The sequence below is a fragment of the Leucopleurus acutus genome (genome assembly GCF_964270905.1).
Source record: "Leucopleurus acutus genome assembly, chromosome: X".
In the NCBI taxonomy this organism is placed as follows: Eukaryota; Metazoa; Chordata; class Mammalia; order Artiodactyla; family Delphinidae; genus Leucopleurus; species Leucopleurus acutus.
The window spans coordinates 93709819-93737427 of NC_139148.1; the positions used below are offsets into that span (position 1 = coordinate 93709819).

The 27609-nt window shown below is 50.7% G+C and overlaps 1 protein-coding gene across 2 annotated transcripts in view; it reads right to left on the reverse strand.

Moving 5' to 3' along the window:
• Window positions 1–27609, reverse strand: part of TSC22D3 (TSC22 domain family member 3) — a 58177-nt gene that overhangs the window by 15150 nt on the left and 15418 nt on the right. The window lies entirely within an intron of this gene.

Below are 27609 nucleotides of genomic sequence, written 5' to 3' on the forward strand. Positions count from 1 at the left end.
GTGCTCCTGGTTCTGCACTAATGCTGGGACTTTGCTCAGTTCCCATCTTTAGCTGGAGGGGCTGGGTCAGTTGGGAACAGGGCACCCACAGGGAGCAGTAGAGGGTGATGAAGCCCAGGAGGAGGGCAGCCAAGTCTCAGCTGGCAGTAACATCAAAGAGGGATTTCAGGCTAGCAAGCCTGATTCTGAGCAAGTGACAGCCACATAACTGGAACGATGTGGCGGGGGTGGGTTGCAGATAAAAAATCCATCCTGACTAAAAATACCCTGATGACCATCAACATAAAGGAAATTCTCACCATTAATGTCATCCTTGGGTTTGAAGTCTTGAGGGTCCCTGTTAAAATGAAAGGTCTTTCTCAGAAGGGGAACTATTTAGTTTTTCTCCGGGAAGGAACATGATGACCTGCTCACTGTGGTCCGAATAGTTGGGGGGCTTCTGGGAGAAGTGACCCAGGCTGACTAAGTATATAGACTAGGGGGGTACTGCCTGGGGTGGGCCATACAATGGGTCCTGGCTAACTGGTGGCCTTAGGCTTTCAGGGGACAGGCAAATGTGCCCAAATATTCCTGGACTCACTGTAAAGAAACCAAACTGCCTGAGTGGGCAGCTTTGAGTAGCAGAGTTTATGACAAAGGAGATTGTTTTCTCCTGCTCTTCTTGGTAAACACAAGCAAACTGTTCTGAAGAGGCCGCGAGGAGCAGTAATATATATATGTCCAAGCCCGACTCGGGGTATCTATCTTCAGTGCTTTCCCGTCCGGGGAATCTTGTTTGCATATGCTCATCAAAGCATCCTCCCTGGAAATCTCCTCCTCAAGTCCTACTGACTCACTGATAAGTTGGCATAGGTGAGAAATGGAAGGCTCTGTGACTGATAAGGGGTTGATGGGTTCTCCTTCCCCCTGGTAATTTCTTTTTACCAAGAGCCTCCTGTTGACCCAAAGGAATGCGTCCAGTGGGGGAAATGCCAGGCAGGAGGTCAGGTTGCTGGGGGGAGCTTTCTTTGGCCATCTTCCACCAGTCTCTGTTGGCAGTTGCCTTCTCTGCCTGTGTAGCAGGCGACTCTGGCGGCAGACACAGTACTCACACCAGAGCTGGCCAGGGCAGCCCTTGCCCCTCAGCACCCCTCTTTCTTGCCCTTGTAAAACTGGCAAAACCTCAGCCCCAGAACCCCACTCTAGCTTGACCAGGTGATGGCCAACTGCTCGATACCAGGCAGAGCTGGGCCGATGGAGGGAGGCAGGGGAGTAGGGCTGGGCAGGTTCTCCCACCCCCGTGGCTCTGTTGTGAGGTGCTGACAGCTGAGAGAGGACCTGAAACCAGTTAGCCTGGGGCTCCCAGCCAGCAGTGTATTTTCATCTTGTTTTGACTGGGACTGTCCTCCTCTGTGTAAACACGTCCATGTCAAGGGGAAGAAAATGTAGAACAGCTTAAAATAGGTGGGTGGAATGCATCCCACCCATGAATCACCAGCTCAGGGAATGCCCTGCAGGTAGGCCTTGCTTTAAGCAAACCTGACATATGAAAACCTTAATTCAACAAGAGGGTAGCGATGCACCGCTATTAGGTCTTGACCTATCACTGAGAGATCTCAAAGCCACATCTGGTCCAAATAATAACTTCAGTAGCTCCCATGTACTGATTACTTAGCAGGCACTGTGCTAAGAGTATATTCATTAGCCTTTTGAACGTTGTCAAGAGTTATGGATAACTGATAGTAGGAATTGGGTATCGTATTATCATTAAGCCCATTTTGTGGATGAGGAAACTGAGGCCCAGACAGGTTAAGTGACTTGCATAGAGTTACCTGGCTCATAGTGGCAGAGGAGAGATGTGAACCTCTGGGGTGTGATTCTAAAGCTCCAGGCTGTCTCTAGCTGGGCATTTAGCTTTGTCTTGAGATTTCTAGGCAGGGCTGCATTCTTGGCATGAATGTCCATTCGTGCTGAGCCCCCTTCATCACAGTTTGCAGGGGAATGATTAACAGGCCTTTATCAGGGTTAGGGTGGGGGAGCCCCCCAGGTGGGGGATGGTTCTTGCCACTGACTAAAGGATTCCCATAAGGGGGGCCCCCCTAGCATGCCAGGATCGGACAGATCTGCATTTCATTTCAGGCCTGGCAGACTGTTTAAGGGCAACTGCTTGACCAGACACAGGGAAGGTCCCTCCTAATTGCAAGTAAGTACAAACTACTCGACACCAGGCTGGGGTAGGGACAAAAAGACTCAGTATAATCCAGTATAAGGAAAGACCAAATGTAAACATGTATTTTGAAAAAAAATGTCACCAATCACAATGTTGGTGCAGGGCTGGCCCCCAGGCTAAACTGTGAAGTAGGAGTGTGTCTTCAGAACCTTCCTGCTTCATTTTTGGGTACCTTCTTCCTGCCTGTCCCTGCAGGTGACCTGTGCCCTCCTGCTGCCTAGGGTTCCATGGGGCCCCTCACTACTGTTTGCAGCTGCCTGTCTTCCCTAGCAATGCCCCCTTTAAGGGGGACTCTTAGTCTCCCTCCCCCAAATCATAAGGACCCAGCCCATCCTAAAGGACAAATCAGGAGATGTGTTTGTGTAAGTGATAAGTAGTAGCTTAACAGGTTTTCCCCAGATCATGGGGCTCTAACCCTTAGATTTCAGTCAGTGGTACAATTTTAGGCATGGGCGGGGGGTGTGGAGGTGGGCAGAGAACAAGCTGGGTGGGGGCAACAGTGGGAGTGGGGGAGACTGCTCGTCAGTGACCTTCAAATCTTGCCAAGTAGGCCATGTGCTCCTGTCAAGTCTGGGTCTGCATGGAGGGATAAGCGCTCCACCCTTACACTCATGCTGTATTGTTTCCAGAGCATGGTAGACAGGGCACTGGGATAATAGTCAGGAGACAGGAGTCTGGCCTGGTTTTGCCTCTGGCTACTGGAACAACCTTGGAAAAGTCTCATAACCACTCTGAGTCCCAGTTTCCCCTAAATGTAAAATGAGAGGATCAAGGCTGCGAATTTATAGTTATTTGGGGGCTTATTAGATGAATGATACCCCCATTTAGACTGGGAGCTCCATGAAGCCATATACCAAGGGCCTATAACAGTGTATGGCACATAGTAAGTGCTCAACGAATGGAATAATTGAATGAAGGAAGGAAGGAAGGAAGGAATGGCAAAAGTGACTTCTAAGGTTGCTGCCAGTTCCAGCAGTCACAGCCTTGATGTCCTCAGATGCAGCTCTTTACAGCTGTGCCTCTGAGTGGAGAGGCCCAGGCCAAAGGCTGGGTTAGGCCTTCAGGCCCTTGCCCTCAGGATCAGAAGGTACAGGGGCAGCCTGCACTGCAGAGGGGCAGGCTCTGGGACCGAAAGCAGTAGGCAAGAGCTTCTGGGAGGCCCAGGAGGCTTGCAGGATGCTGGATGGGGTGGGGGTGTGGTAAGGAATGTAGGAAGGGAAGGGTCGGTCAGGAGAAGTCAGGAGAGTAACTTTTACACAGTTTTCTGTAAAACGGGAAGCTGAGATAAGAGAGACTTGATGGGTGTCTGGGCTGAGGTAGGAAAAGTGCCGAGTTGCATGGTGACTCAAGGTCAGGAGCTGGAATGGGGCCCAGAGCTCTCAAGCCTCTGCTCACCCCCTTGGGACTGGCCTCTGGCTCCAGGCCAGCTCCCTGAATAGCTCCCCTCCCCCACTCAGCCGTCCACAATTCCAGCTTCTTACGCCAACCTGCTTCCCTGTCCAGCTGATGCCTTGGCTGCCCCCTCCCCCTCCCCCACTGAGACGTGAAGTCCTCCCCCAACCTCCCTCCGAGACTCCGGTGCAGTCACCCATTAGACCTCTAGAAGCAGACTTGCCCACCCCCCTTCTCAGCATCGCCCGCATTCAGACTCTGACGCAACTCCTCACCTTCTTACGCAAAAGGCTGCCTCCCTCCCCTCCCCTCCCTTCCTGGCCTGCCCCCCTGCCCTCCCCTCCCCCACCCCACTCCGTGGCCAGGGCACTCTCCTAGGAATACTCCCAGACAATATTCTAAGGCGCTGAGATATTCTCGCGTGTCCCCACTCTTTCCTCTAGCACCCTTTCACGTTTCAACAGGAGCCACAGTTTCAATCCAGGAAAATGAATCTTTAAGAGTGAAATTTCAGGTATTAGTGAGTGGAGAGAGAGAGATTTATGGGGCAGGGGTCTTTCCCAGAATTCCTGATATAACGCTGTGGAGGTGGTTACCTCCATAGTCTGGATGCTCGTTAGACCAATTCTGTCTTTTGCTGCCCTGGGATTTGGGAGATCAAAGTTCTGGTCCCATCTCTGCCATTAAAACTGTCTGTGTGACCTTGGGTAAGTCATGTAATCTCACTGAGTCTCGGTTTCTTTATCTGTCAAATGGGAGTAATTACCCTTGCCCTACCCACCTCGACAGGGGTGTTTTGAAAATTAAAGGAGATGTGTGTGTGTGGTGTGTGTGTGTGTGTGTGCGTGTGTGTGTGTGTGTGCACGTGTGTGTGTGAGAGAGAGAGAGATAGAGAGAGAGAGAGAGAGAGACCACTAACTGCAAGGCCCGGGACAAATATCAGGGATTACTCATTCAGGTTACTTGTACAGCCCTTTTTACAAAAATGCCAGTGTGCCTTTGGCCTGCCCCCTTCCTCTGTTTCTCCTCGAGGGCTTGGGCCTTAGCCAAATCTGGTCTCCTGTGTAACTCTGCCCAGCTTTGAGAACATCTCCCGCCCCTCCCCCAACCCCTCACCACCCATCCTGTCGCCCTCAGGCCTTCCTTCACCATCCAAGGGCCTCTTGCCACACTCTCTCCCTCTCTCGCAGCCCAGGGCCCAGGGCCATCCGTGTGCGCCGAGTGACCCTGCTCTCCCAGCCCTGACCTCAGCCCATCCCCATAAAAGCTTTGAAGAGGAAGGACTCTGGGGCAGGGGTAATGACTGAACTTGATGATTTGCTACAGAGGCTGAGCACAACGCAGAACACCCAGCATGCGCTCCAGAAACACATCATTGTTTGGTTGCGTGTGCTGAGGGAGACCTGGGGGTGGAGTCTGCTTTGGGGCTCCTGACATCGCACCAGATAGGCAACTGCTCCACCTCTAGATCCGCCAGGCCCCGCCCGCCTGGTCTTCCCACCCATCTTTCCCTTCACCTCTCAACCCAGAGAATGTGCTGGGCTCTTTCATCTCCAGGACCTGCATGCTAGAATGTGATTTGGGGCCTCCCTGGCCTAGCGCCACTGAGTTTCTCTGGTGACCCCACCTTTCCCCCAGGGACAAGAGGCTGAGAGCAGTCTGGGGCACCCTCCGAATTTCCCAGCATAAGCAATCAGCTCTCTCTGAAGGCCGTACCCAGGAATCTTCTCACCTGAGGAAACCTGGGTTTCCCTCTTCAGAATTAGGGGCTCCTGGGATTTTCCTAGGGGCTGGAGAACGATGCTTACCACAGTTCAGCATGGATCTAATAGCTCTGCTCCTATATTAGGTTGACAGCAGTCCCCTTGGCTGGAATGTCTCTTGGTCTAGCAAATACTAGAGAGGGTTTCTTCTAAATGGCGGGGGCAAAGCCCTTACTTTTATCCTTCAGGGCTTCGTTTCAACCTCCCCTCCCCAAAGGAGGAAATTAGAAGCAAAAGGTGACCTTGCTAGGCCTTGGCAGGGAACTGGTGACAGGGCGGCAACACAAGGCCTTATTCTGTTGGCCCCTGCCACCTGTCTCCCTCCCTCTGCCTGCTGTTGGGGCCCCATGTTGGCAGGCAGGTGGAGAGGAGGTGGAACTCTCTGGAGAGGCCACCTGGGAAAGCTGGTCTCATAATGAGAACCTCAGTCACCTGGAATTGGTTTTTCTTCACTCCATTTTTTCCCCTAAGAGGCTAACAATTCCAATCAGGGATTTGTTTAAGAGCATCCAATGAATGGGGCAAAGGTCACACAAGAGTACTGGGCTCTGAATCAGGAGAGAGACCAACTTTTGCTCCTGGCCCTGCCGTGACGTTGTTCTGTGACCGCAAGCTGGTTGAATTCCCTCTCAGGCCCTCAGTTTCCCCACCTGTCTAGACTCTATCTCTGGTCCTGGGCAGGGATCAGCGATGTATAAAATCCAAGGGTGTCAAATACTTAGTGATGGGCCCCTGAACCCTCTGTCCTCTGTGGAAGAAGCCCTGCCAATTTGAAAGCGTTTCCATTCCCCAAACCCCACTTGGAGCTTACCCTTTGGTGAGTCCACTGTAGCAGTCACCACCCTTAACATCTGGTCCAGGACCCACTCAAGACCTCTGTGCCAGGCGGTGGCTCCTTAACTGGCATGCCCTCCAACCAAGGCCCCCCTCACTGAACATGCATCCATGTCCCTCCCTTCCAATCTCTCCTTTGAGATGACCTCGCCCTGCCTCTTCCTCCCAATTCTCCTTGCTCTCCTTTCCCCCCAGCTCACTATTGCTCTGGGAAAACCATCCTTCTTTTCTCCTGGCAAATATGTCAGATACACACTGGCTGGCTTCCTCCTTAAATGGGCAATTCTCCCCTTTGGCCTACTTGGCATTGTCTGACCTCTTTTTGTTGTGTTTTGCCTTCCCACATATTCAGAGAGATGGAAGGAACCTTGAGGATCAACTAGTTCCAACCCCTCCTTTTATAGGCGAGGAAACAAATTTGAATACAGCAAATGACTTGCCCAGGGTCACACAGCCAGGCAGGGGCAAAGCCAAAACTCCATCCAGGTCTACCTGATTCTGGGGCTTCTGCTCCTTTACTCTGCTCCCTTACCCTTCAGGTTAAGGCCTTAGCCCACCAGCTGCCATTCCCCTCTTTCTCCAAATGCACCTATTGCCCATGTCACACCGCTGAGCACTGATTCTATTCCCTAATTGTTTCCCATGTGTGTATCTAGGTTTCCCAACGAGAAAGTAGTCTACGAGGGCGGGAGCTAACTCATTCCTCCCACTTGAATGAGGCACAAAAAGGGGAAGTGAGCCGCCTAAGGTCATGCAGCTCTTCAGTGGTAGAACTGGGAACCAGATCTAGGTCTCTGAGTCTCCACTTGGGGCCTCTTCCCACTATACCACGATGTGGTGCACCTCTCTTTTTATCCCATTTTTCCCATTCTGTACTGTACTGGGATGTTTCATTCTTGCTTCTTCTTTATATTCTTATCCTCCTTCTTAACTTCTGCATTTCTCACAAATCTGCTGGATTTTAGAGCTGGAAGGGACCTCGGGGATCATTAGTTTCACCTATCACTGCACAGATGAGGAAACTGAGACCAGGAGAGGGGAAGTCATCTGCTCGAAATCAGAGAGCTAATTAGTAGCCCAGCTGGGAGCCAAGTCCAAGTCACCAACTCTTAGTTCAGTGCTCTTTCAACCACCCTCTTCCTGTCTGCACTCTTTGCCAAGAGTCCTTCTTGTTTGGAAATCCCCCCTCCTCTGCCCTCCAGGTCCTGCAAGATCTGAGAGTGCTTGGGCCCAGGGTCATAGAGCATCATTGGGGAAAGGTAGAAGGAGCAGAGGCCTGGAACTGCCCATATCCTCCCACTTCCCACCCTGGAAGGCCCCAGCCTGGCCTTGCCGAGAGTGGTGACTACCAAGTATGTGTTGAGATAAAGCAATAGCCTCTCGGATTCTCAGTTCATGGCCTAGACGGTGGCGTCAAAGCCCGAGCCGGCTGCAAAATGAGGTCAGTTCACTGTCCTCCCAATGGAAAAATCTTGTAAAATCAATAGCACTTATAACGTCAACAGACCCGGAGACCTTTCCTGTTTATTTTTTCCTTCTTTCTCACCCACCCTGCTGTGAAGGCACAGACAACACAGGAATCTGGCCAGCGAAGCTGCAAAGGCCAGACCATAGCTCCCAGAGCCCCTGAACCGAATGGGGAGGGGTGGGTGCACATCAAGGTATGAGTGACTTGTGAAGACCCCGGCCAAGGCCCTCCTGGCTAACCCTCGGGCAATGCTAATTAGATCCTAGGCCCTCCTTGGTAACTGGCACCTGGTTGGGAATAATCAGAAGCTGTCCGGAGCTCCAGTAGTGATTCTGGAAGCTCGGCCCTACCCCAGCTTTGCCACACTGGGCCTTCACTAAGGAAGAGAATAACTAGAAAGCCAATTAGACAACACCATGGGGCCTTCCTGCACTGGGAAGTGTCTGAGGCCCTCAGACTGGAGTGGATGTTGGCCCTTTTCCCAGACATCCTTCCCCCAGCCCCAGTGGGTGTATACTACCTTCCCTCCATGCACACAGAGAGTGGCTGCCCTCATGCTGTTATTTGCATGGTCACAAACAGGCTTCTTCCTCCTGCCCCGAAACTGGTCCTGAAACCAGACCACAGAGCCTGAGCCTGACATTTCTTCTATTAAATGCTGTCCTTTATATGAAAGTACTGTGAATTTATTCCAACCTGGATTCATTTCACAAATATTTACTGAGCGCCTACTCTGTATCAGACACTGGTAGCTTCTATCAACTGTGTTTTGTGCAGTTGAAGACTGCTGTACCTCACGAGTTCCAAACGAGCATGTAGGGTCAGATGAAGCTCGGGGGTCAGCTGCGAAGGCAGGTCCTGAGAGTAAGCGTGTACCATAGTGTGGGTCTCTGCACATCGGGGATACTGAGGCATGGGCGCCTAGGGTGGTGAGCTGGGAGATGCCACTTCTACACAGACTCCTAGGACCAGGGACAAACCTCACACACCAGAGAAGTTGTCCTGGGTAGCCGCAAGAGGCAGAGGTGAGGACAATCACAGGGCCTTCCATGGCTAAGGTACAGCTGTGCGCTCCACCCTCAGTCCTTGCCTGTTGACCTCGCAAGCAAGGCAAAGGACAGGACATTTTGGAAGGAGCGGTGCTCTCTTTTCTGATATGTCCCCCAGGCCCCTGAGTTTGGTTCCCTTGCTGGTCAAGAGGTATCCAAGGCATTTAAAGGCAACTAGGTATTTCTTCAGGGGACAGTGTTCCTGGTTAAACACCCACCCCCACCTCCCAAGTGCATGAACTTGACTTTGCAGCTCATCTTCTCCTAGGCAAGGTCTTGGTCCTGGGCCTGGTCCCCCAACCCTGCCCTCTGGGTGATCTTGCTAAAGGATGCCAAGGGAGTTGGTGGCAGGGGCTGGGAGCAGAGCCCAGGTTTCCTGGATCCTGGCCTGGCACTCTTGCCACCAGATCCCACTGCCTCTCCCTCTCTTCTCTTGCCCTTTGTGCTCTGTCTGCACCGTCTGGAGGCACGTGCCCTGCACCCCACTAGCTTTCACTGCATGAGATATTTCTGTCCGACACCAGTCAGCAGTTCAACCATATGGGGCATGGGGAGTCTGGCTGTCTGCTGCCCGTGGGGCCAGGCCCAGGTGGGGGAGGGGGAGGGCGGGTCGCTCTGCTGGTCTGGGATCCACAGAGCTGCAGCCCTAATGCAGTCATTTTTTTTCCAGGGGCCCTAGGTGGGGCCCCTAAGCTTAGCATCCCAGGGCTAGGGCTAGGTCACCGTGGGTCCCCACTCCCAGGGCTGTTGCTACGATACTGGGTTCTACAAGTGCTGAGTGGCACTGCCGGGGCCGGATGCAAACGGCATGCAGCAGGGTCTAGCTGTGAGCCAGTTGGCCAGCTGACATTTCAGGGTCCAAAGAGCTTGTGTGTACTGGACAAGCTGTTTATTGTGGTCTTGGCACTGCCTGGCCCTTCAGACAGCAACAAATGCTCCCAAACTGGGAAAGGAGAGGAAATAAGGAGACAGCCGTAGCCAAAGAAGACCTGGAATCTCTTTCCTCACACCATTTGCTCCCTGCAGCTGACATGGTGCTGGTGCCAACCATCGGAAGTGCCCCTGTGAGGGTACCAGAGGGGGCAAGCCCCACAAACCTCCATTCGTGAAGACCTACATTGCAAATCATGTACATGCCCACATCAGCATCCTTCCGACTGCCCAGCTCTCAGAGGCCACTGCTGAGGGAAGGTTGAGCAGTCAGAAAACACTAGGAATGAGAAATCTTGATGTCACAAAGTTTAAACACGCAGAAGAACTGGTACCCCAAGGCTGAAGGTTCTTCACACACACACACACACACACACACACACACGGAAACACACACATGCGCGCACACACACACACACACACACCATCTTCAGAGAGATAATTATCAACAGGCCATGATAGAAATGGTCATTTCGAGTCTTAGCCTGGTTTTTTAAGTTACACTCAGGGTTGACAACATGCTGGGGAACGTGCAGCAAGGGCATGTGTATTAGAGCATAGGGTGGGTGGACAGATGAGACATAGGAGGCCCCAAATGAGGGAAGCTGAGAAGCCAGAGTCCAGAGAAGTTGTAGGAAAGGTAGAGTTTCCCAGAAGACATTTGGCCCTATCCACGCCTGCGAGTCTAGTCTGGCCTATGGCCTGAGGAGAAGCCTTACTTGGGAGGGACGGAATCAGGGATAAGCGGTTGAACTCGGCCTCAGGCTCTTGACCTCCATACCTTGTTCCACCCAAGATTGTGGCTGCCAGGGCTGGACAAATGGAACTGCCAGAGTGCCTTCTGAGTGTCTTGGTCAGGTCCTCCAGTTTGTCTATGGTTTAGCACATAGTCAGTCTTATCAGCTCAGCTGTGCATGATAGATGCCTCCAATACACACACACACACACACACACACACACACACACACACACACACACACACACACACACACACGGTAGCAGTAATGAACACCAGCAGTTAACATTCATTGAGTGCCTACTTTGCACCAAACATAGTTCAAAGCACTTCATATACAGTACGTATTTTATCTCAATTAACCCTCCCCAGTTTACAGAAGGGGAATCTGAGGTCCAGAGAGACGAAATAACTTAAAGTCCCACCAGGTAGAGTGGCTGAATAGGGATTCAGTAGAGGTCTGGCTGACTGCAAAGCCTGTGCTCATTAAACTACAGGGCCCTTGTGACTAAGCATATGAATGTGCCCATTTATACAAAAAGCCTCAGGGAAGGAAGGAAGAGAGGGGTAAAAGGGAAGATTGGAGAGCTGGGCCTTGGAGAAGAACCACAATGGTGGAGGAGATGGTGGGCCATGGTGTGAAAGAGGGAAGATGGGCAGCAGAACGCCCACCAGATGCCAGAAGCTAAGATTATCTAAGTTTGCAACCTCACACCTCTTGGGAACCCCCAAGGCCCCCCATCATGGTGCTTGCCCTCACACCAGTACTCACTCAGTAAAACTGCTAAGGAGCAACCTTGGGGAATACACACAGACCAAGTTGCTGCCTACCTCTTGGTAAGACCCAAGCTTTAAAGTGGTTTCCTCAGAGGCCAGGTCACCAGACATTACTTAAGCCCCCAGCACGTGGCAGGCACTAGGGGGATAGAGACAAACCCAACAGGCACCCTGCCCTTGAGATGTGGCAGGCTGGCAGAGGAGATGTTAGATTGGCCTTGAGCCACCCCCAGGGGTTAACTGGGGCTAACGGTGCGGGCTGTGCACAGTCAGGGAACAGAACGAAGCCCCTGGGTCTCCCCAGAGACAGGGCTGCTGCCTTTAGCTCCACTCACAGAGCTAGGCAGCCCAGATGGCACCATTCTCCACTGGGTTGCTTCTACAAACGTAGCTCGGAGCAGCCTTTCAGGGCTGTGCCGGGACACTTTAGCTGACACACAGGGAGCCTGAAATGGGTGAGGGCTGGGAGAAGTGGTGAAGCCACAGGAGGATACCCTTGCCCTCTCGTTCTTTAGCTTCTGCCAGTGGGCCTCCCACCTCCAGCAAGGGGAGAACACTTCTTCAGAGCTCTCCCCCACCAGCCCATCGTCTCCTCCCTTCCTGGGAAGCCCAAGGCTTAGAGAAATGAGTCCAAGTAATTAACTAATTAATGAATATGGATGGGAAAGTTGCTGAGGTTGCTGGAAAACACCCTGTTGCAGCCAACACACACAGCCCAGCCAGGCACCCGCCTCCCAGCATGGGTGAGAAGGAAGCTCCGAGCGACTACTCGACTGTATCTCCCCAAGGCTCCAGCTGCATCAGAAGCACCCGCCACCCAGCAACCCCTCGCCCGATGCCAGGAGACCTGCCTCTGGACGGCACATCCCCTTGCAATGACAGCCACCACCACCCCACTCCAGCTGGGGCTACGATCTGCTCAGTTACTCGGCATCAAGGGTACTCTCTGTGGTCCAAGGAAGTCCGCCTGTGGGCTCTCCCAATGCAAAGTGCAAGGCTGCAGGAGATGGATGGATGGAGATAGGAGAAGGGGAGAGAAAAGCAGAAGGAGCAACCAAGAGGCACACACAGCTGGCAGGAGCCCATCTCCAGCTGTTGGGCGGGCTGTTTCCTTTGATAAAGCACTTGGCAGTACTCCCAGTTCTGTAGTTTCTGGCCTGCGAAAGCACACCCGGAGCACAAGCCTGCCTGTGGGAGGACTTCAGCCTTGCTTTGTTTTCTTTCTTTCTTTCATTTTTTTAAGCTTTAGAAGATGCCCCTCCCCTTCCAAGGAACCTCATCCCTCCCCCACACCTGGACAAAGTGAAGTTGTACCAACAGGTGATGTGGGCTGGGCTGCCAGCTGGTCGTCATAGAAAGTCAGTGCCACAGAGGCACAGGGGTGTGCAGTGAGGCCTAGGCCTGTGTGTGTGTGTATGTGTGTGTGTGTGTATGTGTGAGAGAGCGAGAGAGAGCGAGAGCGAGAGCGAGAGCGAGAGAGAGAGAGAGAGAGAGAGAGAGAGAGAGAGAGAGAGAGAGAGAGTCTGTGTTTGTCTGAGAGGCTCTGCTTGTTTGTTGTGGCTGACACTGCCTTCTGTGTGGCACACCATCACTGGTCTCCCCACCTAGCATCCTTCCAGGCTACTAATGTTTCCCCAGAAAGCACTGGGAAATAGGAGTCCCGCGGTCACGTGATCACACAGAACAACACGCCCTCCCTCAAACCCCTGGTCCTGTGGCTTTGTGGAAGCCAGTCTCCTCCGGCCCGTGTGAAATGAGGGGCCGGGCTTGAAGGCCTCCCAGGTCCCTTGGAGGAAGCAGAGCAGGCGCTGTAGCAGAGCCCCTGCCCCCTCGTCTCCCCCAGGCTCCTCAACAGCCTAATGACAAGCCGCCCCCAGGCCCCAGTGTCCCAGATCCCTGAGGGGAAGCTCATCGCCCGCCCGCCTGCCCGGGAGTGGCACGGGCTCCTCGCGGGGTCCCCAGAAGCCCCCACTCCCCGAGGGCCCCGAGCCAGCACCCACTCCCACACCCAGTCCGCCCCCGGCGCCCGGAGGCCGGGTCTCCCAGGGGGCCGCTCAGCTCGCTTCGCAAGGCTGCCTCCCAGGGGAGGAGGACCGGCCTGGAGGAGACACACAACTTCCTCCGCAGCCAGAGGGGGAGGCCCGGGGCGGCCCTGAACCACCGACCCGCCGCCCCACCGCCCCACCGCGTTCACGGCCCAAACCGAGGGGCCGCCGGCCCTTAGCCATGGAAGAAGCCAGTCGGGAAGAAGCAAACACGGAAACAAACACAACCTGGGAACCGTGGACCAGCTTCCAAACTGAAAGTCCTCAAATATACCTTGGCCGCCCCCTCGCAAAAAAAGCATTTGCCTCATGAGAAAACCCAGGCACTTAGGCTGCAGGATGGCAGAGCCAGAGCACCTCGGGGGATCATGTCGTCCAACCATTTCATCTTATGTATGGGGAAACTGAGGCCCAGAGTGAGGTGGAGACTTCTGCTGGTTAGCAGAAGAGCTGGCACTAGAAGTCAGGGAACTAGCCCAAAGAGTTCTGGGTCCTGGCCATGGTTGGAAGACGATATACCAACCCAAGGCCCAAGTAAGAATTCTGGGATCTAGAAGCTCTGAGTTGACATGGGCAGGGTAGCCCGGTGAGCTGAATGTGGCCATGAGGCTGGTGTGGGTCTGTGAGCACTTTAGATCCCTTTCACCTGTCAAGGGATATGCCTGTTGATGTTATGGGGCCATGTGGCCATCACACCTGGGGCTCAATGTCAAGTCGGAGTTGGGTTGGGGACCCCCGCTCTTTCTTGCCTTCACCTTTTCTAGAGTATTCTTCCTACCAGGGCTCAAGCTCTGGAGGGGGAAGCAACTCAGCCATAGTTTCTCCACCGGTTGGGAGGCAGTGTGGGGGCAAGCCTAGGTATGTGACTTTTGCCACCTCTTTGGGATTCAGAGCCCACCTTGCTCCTTCACAGCCCAGGTATAATCCTCCAGTTGTGAACAGGGAAGAAGAAGTGGGTAGGCAGGAGTGCCTGTCAGCTTCAAGAAGGTAATAAGCCTTAGATAGCTTTCTTAACTTTGAGCAAGCTCTGGGGCCAGATTGTAAGCAGATGGCAAGGCCCACAAGGCTAAGCCTGGCATGCTCAGGCTGAAATTATATCGACTGCGTCTGTCTTCAAGCCATGCGCTGGGGCTGAAGCTGAGCTGACCCCACCCCCTCTGACGTAGCCAACCCTCCACTACGAGAAGCCACTAACCCTTCACTATGGCTAGTGTGGAAACAGCACGTGCTGTTTTCTGAGACACAGTGACCTGGATATCTGCGAGAAGCTCCATTAACATAAAGAGCTCAGCATGGAAGACAATCATGCCCAAAACTTTCAATACTTAAACACATGCTTTAGAACCTACTTTAACCACTTCCATTCCCCCTTGTTCTTGCTGAGGGCTGTGGTATTCAAGTGACAATTAGAACAAGGTCCTTCTTGATCCCACCCATGAAGTTCTGCACCGAGATTCCAGACAGTTGCATTTACCACTTAATTCCACCCATCACTTTATAGAGACCATCATTTTATAAGACATTTTGCTATGTGTTATTTTACATCTGTGGACTATCTCTATCATTGTTCTGGAGTGATTTCTCTGTGTGTGATCTATCTCCCCAGCTTGATCCAAAGCTCCTGATGGGTGGGAAGCGGGCCTTTGGTGGCTTTTTCTCCCCTCCTCCCTCTCCCTGTAGCACTCAGGACAGTGGTGTGGCCAAGAGGATGGTCTCAATAGTGCTTGTTCAACTCAATAACAACAACTCGGGAGGCCAGCATAATTTCTGAATTCATCGGCAGGCGCATCCAGTGATGACGGAAATCTGCAGCTGGATGTATCCGCTGCTGTAAAGAAAGAGCTATTCTTGAAGGGAGGGTCACCCAAAGCCAGCATGTCAGTTGACTTAACTACCCCCTCCCTGTCCCATCTTGATGAAACAACAACTAAGCAGTTGGGACAAGAGTGGGGTGCCTCACACCAAGCGGCCATTAAGCCGAGGAGCTGGACATTCCATTTCCCAACATCCTCTATTCTGTTTCATCCATCTCTTTGGCAACAGAGTGTTAGGCTTCTTTCTAGGGTCGTTTCCACAAGTGACAGTCTCCCTGCGTCTAGCTGTGGGAAGACAGTGGACCCAGATTGAATTATTGATAGGAAATTATTTGAAACTAGAGATCATGTTTGTTCATTAATGGTTATTAACGTATACCTTGTTTATGGGTTTACCTAGGGGAAAATAAAAGAGGACTGGCTTTGATGGTGGATACACATTTATGGATGGGAACCTTGAGTATTTAGGAATACTTTTCCTAAAACACTCATTCCAGTCAGAACTGTCTCTAGGTTTTCCTTCTCTCCTGTTTCATAGGTGGCCTCACCAACTGAGTAGCTAGAAATCTTTCATTTCTAACAGGAAGAATACAGAGGTAGCCTGGAGACCTATGTTATAGCTGAGATTGAGAATTTAGCTAATATCTCTAACGAGTGAGCTACTTACTATTAACCTGGTCATTAATTAAGGTCATGTTTGCACTTCAATTGTCAGCCCCAAACATCTGTTTGTTTAAACCGAGGTCACTTCAGTTTATTACAGTTATAGCCACTGGTGAGATAATCTGCTTAGATTTCACAAGTATGTGTGAATTGCCTACCTCAGCCCTTATTTTCACAGAATAAGAGTTCTCTTGAAGGCACAGGGTCAGACTTAAGATAATACATGCTTTTCCTTCTCAATAGAACTAAAAACAAGGCTTTAATTAAGTCACCAAAATTCTCGGATTGAATATCTATATTACATTTCTTAATGATGTTAATCTGTCCAAGGGTGACCCACAGGATTCCCATTGATCCAAGAACAATCTTTAGGCAGACATTTTATTGGCTCGGAGATTGTTTCCCGATCATTCAGCACTGCCCTTCTCAATGGTGGAGTCACCCCCACTTTGTTGATAGAGACTGCAGGTGGCCTGGGAGAGGGGGGGGCAGTGGGGAGGGATGATAGAGATCATGAAACAGAGAAAGGGGGGGAATGCAGAGGCAGAGAGCTTAAAGAGGTCTGTGAGTGGAGAAAAGGGAATAGGGGCCAAGATGGTTCTCCCAGGCAAGCCTAGGACTTGAGGAGAGTCCAGACATATACACCCTCACAAACCCTCACCACACACACACATACACACACACAGAGGCACACATGCCTCTTTTACATATACCTTCCTCACCCTGACTCTCAAGTCCCAAATACAGGAATAGGCTCAGATGGAATTACAAACATATGTCACACACACAAGAACACCAACCCTCCCAGATGCCATCTTTCCAGCTGTCCCTTCACGAACACAAGTGTCCCTCCCCATCTACACATAAATATATTTACCATACATTTTCCATACCTTTTTTTGCATACGATTTGAACATATTTTTATGTACATTCCACATTACTACCCAAACTCCCTCCACACAACCAAGTCCTCGCATATGTACACAGCTACACACATACACACACTCATGCACATCTTCCTTCCCATCAGAGGCCAAAAAAGTCTGTGTTCAATAAATTCTAGTGCTTTCTTCCTTGGTGCGTGGGATTTGAAGAAGTGGCTGGATAGCCAGGTGAACTAGAGAAGTGCTTTTCCTAGCATGGTTCTTAGCATGGTGGAAAAGTCCATCAAGGACATTTGAAATCCCTCACAGAGTTCACTCCCTTGGCCTATAGACAAGACACCAGCGGTAACCTTTAGCAGCTGCCAAAAGCATCTAAGACTCTCTTAGTTCTGCTATGCTAGCTGACCTTTGCAAGGAATCCTGGGTATTTTGAACCAAGAACATTTAGTATGAGAAACAAAACAAAACAAAACAAAAATAAAAATCTTTCCCTGACATTTAAGAACAATACTAAAGTGTCTGTGCAAATTCACCTGGCAGGCTTGGCCTGTGGCAAGATGGCAAAGAAGGAAAAGTTGATTTTAAAGCCCACCAGCCCTGGATGTCCTCTTGGAGCCTGTCCCCATCCGCCTCCCCATACATGCTCTGGAATCTCATTGTCCCCCACCAGGCTGCCTCTGTTCTGGCCAAAGAAGACTAGAACTGGGAAAAGGCTTTTGGATTCGACAAAAAGGAAGTGATGAGCAAGCTGAGAGTGTGCAGTTAGTCCATTAGATCTAAGATCCAGGTGGTGGGCACTGTGATCTATGCAGTGCCATCTGCATAGGAAGTCTACGGTCCAGTTAGTTTCTATCCAAGTCCCACCAGCCTGCCCATTAAAAAGTTGAAATGTGGCTAGGCTGAAAAGCAATCAGATCTGTTATTGACACTGTTTCATTCTGAATAGCACAGAGGACTAAAGGCTTTCTTTACTTAGTTCATTAGTTAGCTAACAAGCATTTTCCAAGCACCTACTGTGCATGGAGCACTGTCCCAGACACTCGCTCTTGCCATTGCTGCTTCTGCTATTTAATTTCTGAATACAGGCTGTTGCCAGACATCCAATTTTCTGAGTGCTTGCTCTGACAGGGAACAATGACTAATGAACCAAACATCAGGGAGGGCCCTCTGATCTCCAGCACAGAACATGCCCATAAAGGCAGAGTCTAATTTGTTCAGCAAGCAGCTGCCAATTCTTCTGGGATCTTAATTACCTGGAGCAGTTTATATGGGTGAATCCCCTTGGGAGAGAAACCCTGAACTCCGTCTTTCTCACATCCTATCATACGCCAGGCCCTACAAATGGCTTTAACCCCCAGCCACTGCACATGGGTACAAAGTCCAGGACACGGTGGTTCACCAGACAGGCATTCCGGCACTGCACACGACCCTCCTTCACACCTCTACACACACTCCCCTACACACACACACACACACACACACACACACACACACACAGCGGCAGCAGTGGCTTATAGCGGAAAGCACTCTGGACTGCAAGTTAGGAGATCTTGGTATCAACCCAGCTCTGCCTCTGCTTCTCTGTGTGACCTTGGACAAGACTTTTTCTGTCTCTGGGCTTCTGTTTCCTGTCCTATAACGTGAGGGGTGGGACTAGATGATCTCTGTGGACCTTTCCGGTTCTAGGACTTGACATTCTACTTCCTGAGTCCCAAGAGAGCTGTGTGACCAGGTCAGGTTTGTAAAATGGGGATAAGACAAGATGGGGGCAGTGGTCGACTCAAGCAGTCACCATCATGGAGAAGGGGATATCTCCTTGGGTCGGCCCCTCCCAAAGTTCCATTCTATTTCTGAAAAGTTTCACAAACCAGGCTGGGGGATCTGGTGGCACTGTGGGCTCTGCTGCTCCCTTCAACCTCATCTCCCTCCCCCATCATTTCTTTTTAACCCTTTTTTCCAACTCTCATTCCTTTTAACCAGGCTTTCAGCTCATCCTGACTAGTTCCCTTTAGCAAGCTCTTCAGAGAGACGGATGATTAAATGGTCTTGAGAGTCTCCTGAGTCTGTAAAATGTAAATAACAGTCCCTGCCCTGGCGGCCTTCACAGGCTTTCCAGAGGATCAAATAAGATAAAGTCTGTGAAAGTGCTTTGGAAATTGTCAAGTGCTATGCAAATGCGAGGGATTATTATTAATGATGGTTGGGGAGGCAGCCACGTGATGCAAGGGGGAGCAGAGTGTCAACTTGCCTGCTCTCCTCACCATCTTCGCTGGGTGAAGGCACTGGTGTTGCCAGCCAGCTTGTAGCCGACTAACACATCAGTAGGGGTGGTTCTTTGATTAGCGTTACCCCCCATTGTCCCCTAGTAGAGTTCAGAACCAGAGGAAAGAGGACAAGGAAGGAGTAGGTTGATCTGGATATATAGAGAGTAAGGCCTGGGGTAGTGATTTTTTTTTTCTTACAAAAGCGAATCCTTTCTTTCAAACAGAGTCTCACATGGAAAACCCAATTTATAAAACAGATGAAAGCAGAGCTACTCTAGTTGAAGTTGAGATGAGGCCCATGGATTCCCACTGGCTGGGCTCTCCGTTTGCCCTCGAGATCACTCTGGTGGCTCCCCAGGGCTCCAAAAGGAGCACATTGGAAAACTAGCAGTGTAGAGCAGGAGCTCTTGCCTGGCACCCAGTGCTCCAGACATCCAGCCACAGCCTGGGCACTGGAGTGATGGGGGTACAGGACATAGAGAAGGGGAGTGAGAGAATGCTATAGAAAGGCAGACAGAGTTGGGGGCAACACCTTTTGTTTACTCAGCAGCTTTGTCTAGGGTCCCAGGCCGGCATTCTCGGGTTACCCTAGAATGGGGCTGCAGTTTTGTGAATCAGTGCTGGAAGGCCTACGGAAAAACATGGGTCTAGAAATGGTAAAACAAAGGATGGGACCAAATGAACGTGAGCAGGGCTCCTGCTTTCTTATTTTGCTTTGAGGGGCAGGGGGTGTTGGGCCTGGTCAGGCTTGGAGTCCAGAAGCCTGAGACATAGAACAAGGAGAGACAGCTGGGGAGTTGGGGGGCGGGGAAAGAGTAGGCTCCGTCCTGGAGCGCTTGCTCCATTTTCCCACCCTCCCCACCCAAACAGGCTCAGCGACAGGGCACGCTGACTGACTAGGCAGAAACCGATCAGATACTGCAGGTACAGGCTGAGGGTTCCAGGCCAGATAGGGGTATGTGTGTCCAAGACTTTCACACAGCCAAGACATGTGTTGTTGCTGACTCCCTAAGGCAGATGGAACAGTGTCAGGGATTTTGTTTGAGTCGCTGTAACTGGGAGGATATAATAATAATAAAAAAAAATCACCTTAGACTAAATGATGCTGGCATCCGAGAAACATCCGGCGCTGGTATTTCTATATTATTCAGGCCGTTTGCAAAAGCCCAGCATCTTTCTCTCTGTGGAGATTCTTATTCCACATGTGTCTTCCCCTGATTCCTTTTGCACATGTGGTGGCCTAGAGCTCCTTCTCAAATTACCCTGAGGTAGCTGCTACAGAGACACGTTTGCTGTGCCAGGGCTGAGCAGGAAATGGGTAACCCAGAGCAGAGGATCAGCGGCAAAAGCCATTTGTGCTCGAAGGAAACGAGAGCATTTGGAATTCCGGTGTGCTTGGGCGGAGGGGAAGAGGTCGTTACACGGGCCCAGACAGCCTTTGTCCCTGCTCTTCTGGAAAGGAGCAGTGGGACCATCTCGAAAAATGTGTTGGATGAGAGAATCACTTGGCTAGAGGTTACTTCCCCTGCATAAGCCTGTGTGAGCACAGACACCAGGAAGGAGGTAGAGAGGGGGGCTCCTGAGGGGCCTGGGGAGGAACAGAACTCAAGGAGGAAAGAAGAGCAAATGAGCCAAAAATAGCTTAGCAACAGACCCCTTGGAAGGACTGTAACCCTTGCTCTGTAAGTGGTTAGAGCTCCTCCCTTCAAACGAGAATGGTTTTGCTATTACAAGTAATTGCCTCACTCTTGCTTTCTCAGATATTTAAAGTCAACTGAGTTAGGTACACACACACACACACACACACACACACACACACACACACACACACACACACGAGCGAGGATTTCCAGTTTCTTCCCAGCATCATCCAAAAGTGCCTGCCTGGCTGGTGGGGGGAGGGCAGAGGCCAAGGCCGAATTTAGGCTCAGCTGGAGCCTTACCCCTGTGTATGGGCTTCTATGGGGTTGGGGGCAGGGCACAGCCAGGACTCTCCCAGTTGCCTCTGCTAAAGTCAACTGCATCCCCTGGGATGACTTTGCACATACATGGAGAGGGTAGCTGCCTGCTTGGTATGATTTAAGGGGCTAAAGGTCAGAGGAACCTTGCCCAAAAAGGTCAGCTCTGCTAGCCCCCAGCTGAGCCTGCAGTTCTCACTTCACTTCCATCAAAGGTCTAGGTCTAAACAGAATTGTGACTTGGGCAGGGGAAGCACATTCAGTTACTACCAGCTGTTTACACCTTAGCTGGATTCACTGTACCATATTAGCAGTAGCAGCAAGTAAGCCTCCCTCAGGGGCATGGTTAAGAGGCAGGGTGATCAGGAAAGTTCTGGAACACGAGCTATCTATCACCCTGTAGCTGAGAGCCCTAAGCAGCTGGGGGTAGTTTGAGGGAACCTGTGCTAGAAAGGAGAATGGGGGAGAAAAGAGAAGGTCAAAACCAATTTCTACCCAGTTTGCCATTTTCTGTAGAATGTGCCTGCTTCCTCTATCCAGGCTGACAATGTTTCAGATTTGGCAATTAGGTTTACAACAAGAGAGATAAAATCACCTCTCCAGACAGAGGCATTTCCCCAGAATTCAGACTCATCGCCTCCCACATAACGTAGGGACCATGTGCTGGTGAGGAGGGATGAGATCTGGAGCCAGGAGTGTCATTCACCACCCTCCCTACTGGGCTTCAAGGCCTGGCATGGCCCACCCCTTGCTTCCTGAGAAGAGGAGCATGACAACAGTCACTAGTTTTTTTTCTTTCTTTCTTTCTTTTTGCTTTTAGTTCTTTATTTTTTTTAATTTTTATTGGAGTATAGTTGCTTTACAATGTTGTGTTAGTTTCTACTGTACAGCAAAGTGAATCAGCTATACGTATACATATATCCCCTCTTTTTTGGATTTCCTTCCCATTTAGGTCACCACAGAGCATTGAGTAGAGTTCCCTGTGTATGTTCTCATTAATTATCTATCTTATACATAGTATGAATAGTGTATATATGTCAATCCCAATCTCCCAATTCGTCCCACCCACTCCCCTTCCCCCTTGGTATCCATACATTTGTTCTCTCTACATCTGTGTCTCTATTTCTGCTTTGTAAATAAGATCATCTATACCAACTTTTTCAGATTCCACATATATGCATTAATATATGATATTTGAGTCACTAGTTCTTTGTCATGGCGGGGAATCTGCTCCCTTGGCCAAGCCCCTGCCCTGGAGACAAAGAATAGGAAAGGAACACACAAAGAGCTGCACCTGGAGGCCAGGAGTCTGTTTCCGTTGGTGCTGGGAACAGACCTGAGTGGAGTGGGTGCTCCTAAAGACACTGGGTTGGACTTTGCAGCTGGGGTCCCTTGGCATTGGAGAAGCTAGAAGTCATCTGGACAACCAGAGCCCAAAAGATGGAGCCCTGCTGTCCAGCTTATATTCCCCAGAGACACCACGGAAGCCTAATGACATTGCCAAGGGAGCAATCCTGGCAGCCACGCTTCAGGGGAAGGGATGTGGAGCAAAGATGCAGTCCCAGGCTCAGCAGAGGGCCCATAGCCAAAATGTGCCCGGCAGGCAAAAATACAAACATCAATTCACAAAGACTGCAAAGAATTAAGTCTAGATAGAGCCCCCTGGCCTCTGTGGGCTGCAGGGACCTGAGGAACCCCATCCACCAGGTTGCCACAATGCCCATCATGGCAACATGGCATCCACTGCAAGCTGCTGTGACTGGCTCAAGGGTCTGGGGTCCGTCCCCTTGGCCTCTAACTGCCAGGCAAAAAGCAGCAACAAGCCTCCTTCCTTCACCTACAGCTTGGCCCCTGGCGGGATGCACCTGGCCAGCTCTGCTCTGTTTTCTTAAGTGTGTGCGGAGCCAGAGAGGAGCGAGGGAGGGAGGAAGGGGGTGAGGAGGGAGGATGGACTCGAGGAAGGGAGGAAGGGCCAGGATGCTGGCCTCCTGAGGTAGCCCGGATTCTGCATGAATACATTACTGACTGTGAAAGGTAGCAGTGCTGCCTCTTCCAATTCTAGCACTTCTGGGAGTCATTTCTCAGCTCACACTTCCCTCCTGTGACAGATACATAAATCCTTGGCTGAAGAGGCTGCCATGCCCCTTCCTGTCTCAGACGTGATTTTCCTCAGATGAATTGCACCACCTCCTTCAGACTTGCACAGGTCGGGTGACCAGACTAGGCACAGTGCAACAGCCATCAGGCTATGGAGAAGAGGGAGAAGGGAACGACGATTTCCTGTCAACTCCCTGGCCCTGTGCCTCCCCAAGTCAAACTAGGTACTGGTAGGCAGACCCCTTAGACCTTCCTGGACAAATCCATGGCTTAAACAACTATATGACACATTCCAAAGACACACAGAGAAGATTTCTGAAAGCTAACTCCCAAGTATTTCTGGTGGCTTTTCCACTTTGTGAAATGTCTGTGGCAACACTTGGTCTCAGCTTAGCTTCTCCCTACACCCAGGTTCTCCTCCTAGTTTCTGTATACTCCAGGGATGCAAGCTCACTTTCATATGGGTCCAAATAATTAGGAAGGCAGAACTACTGAAAAAAGAAAACTAGACCCATAGTGCAGTTCGAAAGCTAGCTATACATGATTTTTTTGTGTAACTTTTATTTTCGATTATCTATGCCACAGGTCCAATGTTACCTCAGCCACGTAAAATTCAACTATGATCGTATTTGGAATCTGTGTGTGAGCAGATGATTTATTTTTGCAAGAATCTTCTTTATTTATGCTTGACTTGGATTGGTGTCAAAGTGACCCTGCATGCCTGAACACCCAGAGAGCAGCTCAAGGGTGTGTGTGTGTGTGTGTGCTGGCAACCTGGGATTCAGTGACTTCTATGGATAATCCCCGATGTGGATAATGAATATAAGAATAATCAAAGTATGACTCTACCCAGATACGAGAATGGGGCTATGTGGGTAGGGCAGCAAAAGACAGAGGTTGCAATGAATTATAAGCACACAATTTAGTATCATTAAGGAAAAAGCATGATCCTGGATGCTCTAAATAAGGAAGAAGCATGTAGGAACTCTGAGGTCATCTTCCTTCTCTATTCTATGGCCACTGGCCACTAATGAAACCCTACACTGTTCCAGTCTCCCGTGGGACAGCCAGCTCCGAGGGTTAGGGCAGGTGATTGGGTCCTCCGAGGTCCAGTTAATTTTGCTCCTTTCCTAACCTGCATTCTTGCAAATGTGTGTCACTGGTCAAAGGAGAGATTTGGGCGATTGGCTAAGGGCAGAGACGTGCCTGCTAACTCTCAGCTGTTACGGAGGACAGAATGAAGTTTCTGGTGGAGAATTTGGAGACTGTCTAAGGAACGGAGAAATACAAACTGATTCTAAGTATTTTTTAATAGATTTTGCTAATTTGGAAAAGAGAGCTGACAAAGGACATAATAACCACCATTTAATCATATTAAGGGGGTATATCTGAAAGCAGGAGGACAGAATTTAGGAGGAACAGTCTCAGAGAGCAGAGGTTGTTAAACACTGGAGTGTATGACCAAAGGACAATGTGGTATTTCCTTTCTTAGAGGTGTTGGAAGATCAGCTGTCTCTCCTTGAGCCTTTGGCTAAAGACAGTTCCAGGGACAATACAGGAAAGACATTCAAGGCTCCTGAGGTACAATCCAGGTGGAAAGCAGGAGACCTGACCCAAAACCTTTATCACCTTTCCACTTCCTTCCAGGGCTCACCTCGCAATCCGCAAGGTGAGCCCTGGGAGGAAGCAGGACTAATAATCATGTTCCCTATCTCAGGGCAATGGAAGGAGGAAGTGGCCCAAGCTTATTTACACAGAGCCCATTACAAATTCTTGGCAGAAGTGGGAGCCCTCTTGTACAGTTTGATTTTATACAAATTTCCCACCGAATCTTGCCCGAACCTGTCCGGAAATCAGCACCGGTTCATGCGAAATTGCTACAGTGACATATTTCCTGTCCTTCTACTGTGGCTTTGTGCATTCAGAGAAAGATTGGAACCTCTTTGACTTGCTTCCTGGATATACTCCTTAGGTTGGAGCTGAATATGTCCATGAACAATGCTGAGAAGTAGTCAGTGAAAGCTGGTGAGGACAACTTCTCAGTGCTGTGTCCCCGTGTGTGCCCGAGCATGGTAGAGACCATGCCCTGGAGCCAGGGAAAGGCCTGCTGCTGATCTGGAGTGTTGAGTGTCACGGGGCAGAGCAGGACACCAGAGATGTAAAAATAGCAGGGTGTTCTTACACTTGGAATCGGGCTGTCAGAGGGGGACTTCAAGCTAGGTGTACATGGACAAGACGATGTCAAATCATACTGCATGGCTCCTACTGACCACTCTGCTAACACAGTGTGGTAGGATGGCCCCAAATCCAATAATTTGCCTACCACTCTCAAGATCTGGGCCATATTTGAGGACCACCAGTATTGTTATTTATTTACTACTTTCTCTAAAATAACTTAAAGCAGATTAACTTTTTAAAAATGCCTCCACCTCAGAAATATTTTTGAAATCATACAGTGTACACACTCCCCCCCATACATGTTAAATAAATAAATAGCTACAAAAATAGAAGAACAAAGTTAGTCCACGTACCACCTAAAATCATCTTGCACACCACCAGCGTATGTTTACCGCACTTGAGGGAACAGTGCCCTCTGTATAGTGCACGCAGATGGTCCCCACCGCCAACAAGCACGGCTTTATTTCCTCCTGCGATGTAAAGCCAGCAGGGCTTTAGAGGGCCGAATGGCCGGGATGCCTCCCTCACGCCTTCCTCTCAGGGCTAGAGCCCTGGCTCTTATTATTTTCCTCCTTTCAGGTGCCAGCCCCAGCCAAGGCTGGAGTTTGCAGCAGAACACAGGGCCCTTATTCTCGGTCAAGTGCTCCTTCCCTCGAGCTATTTCCCCTGCTGAGAATTCCTCACTAGACCTCACTTAACTCGGACAGTGCCCTCTGTGGAGTGGACTTCCTCAGCCTTGGCCCCAGGGGCTGCTTTGGCTGGAGTGCCCTAAGCCCACATCAGTCGCCTGCCTGTCCATCCCAGCGCTCACATGGGCCCCAGCAACCTCCGGCTGGGAAGCTCGGAGCACGTGGTGCCCTTAGCTGGGAACACCGTATTCCCTGGGAAGCCAGCGACGCCCCTCTGAGCCTGCTCTCCGGGTGGTCAGGAGACAAAGGAGGCCCGCAGCAAGAACATGAGCAGTGGGGCTAAAGCATCCTGCAGGCCAGAAAGATTGTGCCAATGTTGGCTAAACACAAGGACTGTCTAACAATCAGGGCTGACCAACAAGGCAACCGGCTTGTGGGTAGATGACTTCAAGCTGAAGCAGTGTGTCCACCCCCTGGGGATGCTTTACAAGACATTCTTGTTTGGGCTGGAGAGTTAAGGCCCTTCAGTGGCTTATGGCCTTTTTTGATGTTGTTGTTAAACAGATAGTCATTCCCCATCCCCATTTCCCCCAATCTGACCTGGACACTCTCAGGGTCTCTGGATACAAAGTCTTCAGACGAGCAGAACTGCTCTGAGGGAGGCGGGGCTGAGGCAGGGAGTTCCACCCACTCGGCCCAGAGCCCCCTAACTTCCACTACCCACCAGGAAATGCCTTGTAGTTCAGGGCAGCCCAGCTCGAAAATCCTCTGGTGAGGAAAATTAAGCCAGGTGAGGACCCAAACCCCTCCAACTTTAAAAGACACATGCAGATTCTTCTTTGTGACCTTATTTGGAAGTGTAACCTCTATTTGGTGAGGGCGGTGGCACAATCAACCTCCCGTCTTTCTTTCTGTCCCCCTCTAAACTCTCTCCTCTTCTCCTTTCCTCCCTTAAATTCACCTTCTCCCTGGCTTCTCCCCTGCCACCAACTCTCTCCTCCCTTTCTCCCTTCTTCTTTCCTTTCAGCAGTCCCTAAGGCACTAAGGAGGATCATAGCACTCTATATAGTGCAGCACTATTCCCTGTGGGAATTCTAAGATCCCTTGCAACCATGGGAATCTATGACTGATTAACTGAGGGGCAAGAAATGATTGTTGAACAAACTGAGCCAAGAAGAAGGAGGGTTAGCGGCGAGGAAGCAGAGTGTGCGGTGTTGAGGGTGAGGGTGCTAGGGCAGTAGGCAGGTGTCAGGACAGGTGGGGGCGGTTCCTCTTCTACTCACCCTCCCCACCACAGTCTCCCCAGCAGTGGAGAGGCTGGTGGGTACACGGTTGGCAGAGGACACTGGAGATGATCTACCATGTAGGGAACCCCGAGCTCTCAAGCCTCTTGAGAGCTCTCTGGTTAGTGAAATGGCACCTACTGTGGCTCTGGACCCTCACCATATAACCCAGGGAGAGATGACCCACTGTGAAGGAATCTGAAGGCAGTGAAATGTACCAAACACCAACATTCACCAAGCAGATTGGTTTCTGGTAGCTCATCTGGGCATTAGCTGGGGGGAGAGTAGCTATACATAGCAGCCGTCAAATTCTAGTCTTTCTTCTTAGGCAGTCTTTTAGGTCTGGATGTGAACATCCAAGACCTGAAAATCCCCCTAATTCGAATGAGAATTTCCACGAAGACACACATGAAGAACTCAAGAAACGCATTCTGGATTGAGGACCTGAGCTGTGGGGGTGAAGGCGCCACTGGGAGACATTTGGTGGAGGGCTCATTGGCAACTACACACTGACCACACCCCCAAACACCCTCGTTCTTGTTACTAACTCATTCCGAGCCCATCATCCTTGAGTTTCGAAAATGGACCCTAATGTTCTATTCAGCCTAGACCCTCTCTTGGAGTCACGACTCTAC